The sequence below is a fragment of the Phoca vitulina genome, unplaced genomic scaffold (assembly GCF_004348235.1).
Source record: "Phoca vitulina isolate PV1807 unplaced genomic scaffold, GSC_HSeal_1.0 scaffold9, whole genome shotgun sequence".
Taxonomy (NCBI): domain Eukaryota; kingdom Metazoa; phylum Chordata; class Mammalia; order Carnivora; family Phocidae; genus Phoca; species Phoca vitulina.
The window spans coordinates 48,119,112-48,122,594 of NW_022589712.1; the positions used below are offsets into that span (position 1 = coordinate 48,119,112).

Below are 3,483 nucleotides of genomic sequence, written 5' to 3' on the forward strand. Positions count from 1 at the left end.
CACAGGTCAAGATCTATAATGAGAAGAAATCCCAGAGGGTCAAGGCCAACACTGGGGAATGCTTTTTACTCTAGGGACTCTGCCCACTCTGGATTAGATCAGAGCTTTAACAATCTTCTGGTGTTAAGGCAACAGAAATAAGATTCCAAAATCACCAAGAAGTGAAGACCCTAATAACTTCCCCAAGATTGGGGTTGACATCCTACAGGAATAAACTCTGGAATTAAGGATAAACAAAAGTAAACAGGCACCAAAAGGAATGAGATCTAGGTAATAAACTCAATCCCTGAAATTGAATTAAAGACTGCTAATGCCTCTACCTATCTGCACAAAACATTTTTCTTTCTGGAAATAGACATTATGATAGGTCTCAAATAAAATCTACAATTTTTATATACAACTTCTGGTAATTGTTCAGAACTTACCTGACACAAAAGGAGATAAAACAATATGATTGAAAACTTATGGAGAAAAACATAATAGAAACAGACCAATTGAATACGTAAGTAATGAGGTTGTCAGATACAAATATTAAAATAAACATGCATGGTATGGTCAAAAAAATAAAAAGACAGAACAAAAAATTCTAAAAGGAAACTGGAACTATATATAAAAAAACTAACAGGATTTGAGAATTAAAAAAATATATAACAATAATTAGGAATTAAATGGATGGGTTTGCTAGCTGATTAGAAACATGCAGGGAAGAATTAGTGAATGGGAAGACTTAAAAGTGAATACCCAAAATGAAGCCTGGAAGAGACAAGTGAAGAAAGGACAGAAGATAAAGGGAATAGAAAGACTGACATATGTATACTGAGAATCCCAGAAGGAGAGGAGAGAGATAGAACTGGGGAGAAGCTATATTCAATGAGATAATGGCAGAGGATTTCCAAAGTTAATCAAAGAAATTAAGCTCTTGATTCAAGATCTAATGTTTTCATACTAAGATTCATTAAAATCTTAGACAATGGACAGGTTATATTCAAAAGGTCAATTAATCTGACAGCTGACTTCTCAATGGAAAGTTGTAAGTCAAAAGACCATGGGGTTGTATTCAGAAAGTTACAGCAGCAAGAAAGAAAAAAATCACTACTCAAGAACTCTATATCCTGTGAGAATATCCTAAAATGAAGTTATAGCAATGGCATTTCAAAAACAAACAAAATTCTGAAAAAAAATCTGTCCCAATATATTTTCATTAAAAGAAATACTTAAAGGTATTCTTAAAAAAAAGAAAAGGAAAAATTTGATGTCAGAAAGAAATGTGAAAATACAGGAAAAAATAAAGAGCAAGTAAAAAAGGTAAGCACATGGGTAGACATAAATAAAAATTGACTACATAAGTATATAACAATATTAATCACAATGTTTTTAAGAAACATAACTTTTAGAATAAACTGACTCAGAAGCAGAATTTAGTATGTAGAATGTTGATTAAAGACTTCCCTTGAGATTAACAGCTGTGGGAAGGAAAGGGAAGATATATGGATTGGAAAGAGGGAGATGTTAAACAAGGATCCAGTCTCAACTACAGTCTTGGAAGATCCTGTGGGGATCTTTGGATCTAAAATAGATCTAGTTTTTTGGGGGTTTTTTTTGGGGGGGGGGGTTGGTATTTTTGTTATTGTTTTTTTTAAAGGGGAAAAATATATACTTGCCATGAAATCTTTTGCTGCATTCCCCAGTGAGGGTGGCAGGAGACTGTGAGTCTGCCAGCCCTCTTCACTTTTTCTTGGGCTCCCTACAAACCACCACGTACCTCTGGGCCACATTGAGGGGAGAGGAGTAACCATCTGCATAGGAGGTGTCTTCAAAGAGGACTGAATAGTCATCCTGGGGCCATTGTGGGGGCATGTGGATCAGGGCACAGTAGAAGCAGATGGTCTGGGGATACAGGGCCAGCACGAGCCGCTCCTTCTGAAATAAGGCTTCAGGATCTGTCTCCAGGTTGGCTTTCCACTGGGACAGTGCGATGATGTGCCACCAGCTCAGGGTATGTCTCTCTTTGCCTTCTTCATTAATGTCATCTACCTCATACTTGGTGGCATGGCTATAACTGACCACCTTGGCCAGGATTCACTGCTCATCCCCATCCACAGCATTTACCCGGGTGGCCATCTTGTCCCCAGAGGCTGGAATGGCCCCACAGAGGGGTGGGGGCTTGTCACCAGGCTTCCTGATCCACAGGGGCAGGGTCATGGCCGACTGCTGCCAGGATTTTGTACTCTTACATTGATCAGTCATTCGATGTGGATACACTTAAGAAGGAGTAGAATCTTGGTTGAGGAAGCTGTCTTCAGCAGAGTCAATTCTTGAATTGACATATGAAAGCTATTTGCCAACAGCAGTCCCAAAGACTGGGACAAAGAAATGGTCATTGAAAAAGAATCTGGACAGCACATTACAGCACCCACCACAGTCCACCCATTATGCCACTCTGACCCACTTCTTCACGTATGTTCTGGAGCAGTTCTAACAGATTCTGGTAGATGTCTCTTCCTGAGGCTAAACGTAAAAGAAGGATAGCGAGAAAAATTAGTTCTCACCAATACAGCATCTCAGGGCCAGTACTGATAGTCATTATATTACTTCTTCACTATCCATTCTAGAGTCCCGTTCTTCCGCTAGGATGTCTGCAGAACTCAGTGGCTTATATAGTTACATAAACCAGATGCTTACCACTGACAGTTCTGTTCCCCTCTTTGGGAACTAGAGTTTCTAAACTAGTAGAGCCCATATCTCTCTATGTACAAGTTCCCAAAGTGGGCCACTTTCATTTCTAATCCTTGATTTCCATTCCCATGTATTTTTTTTTTAACACAGTAACATAACAATGTTATGCATCCTAACAAGAGGAAGGGAGAGCATTCTGGACCCTAGCCTTAGTTTTGATGGATGAGAAATATCCAGATTCTCATAAGAAAGATCATGCTATGAGTAAGTAATGAGGGCCTCAAATAAAGATTAAGAGAGGTAAAGTATCAGAGATAATCTCATCTCCCTGTTGTAATTTTCCTGACTCTCTGCCACTGGGTATGAGCTGCCTCTTGTCTGAAGGCAGCCTTGTGATATTAGCCTCTCCTAGGACTGCCTCAGCTGCATAGAGCCACCTTACACCAGGTCAAACCCCTTTCTGGGGCAGCTCTCATCCAATAACTGATGCAGGACAGTAAAGACCTAGCCAAGTAGGGCCATCTCTAAAAGCTGATTTCAACTCCAAAGCTTCTTATGAAGCAAACTATTAATGTGGTAACCACACTTGTAGCTTTCATTCCAAATGCTTATCTTTACTAGAACACGACCTCAGGCACATGATTTGGAGCTTCTGAAGAACTTCTTTTAACATTTTTTACAAGGCAGGTCTCCTAGCAACAAATTCCCTCAATTTTTGTTTGACTAAGAAAGTCTTTATTGCTTTTTTACTTTTGAAAAGTCATTTCACTGTATGCAGGATTCTGGGCTGGTAGATTTTTCTTTCAA

General features: G+C 39.2%; 1 pseudogene; it reads right to left on the bottom strand.

Annotated features, from left to right (window-relative positions):
• Positions 1-1,725: 1,725 nt before the first annotated feature.
• LOC116634716 lies at positions 1,726-2,247 on the bottom strand (annotated as a pseudogene).
• Between the last annotated feature and the right edge of the window lie 1,236 nt (positions 2,248-3,483).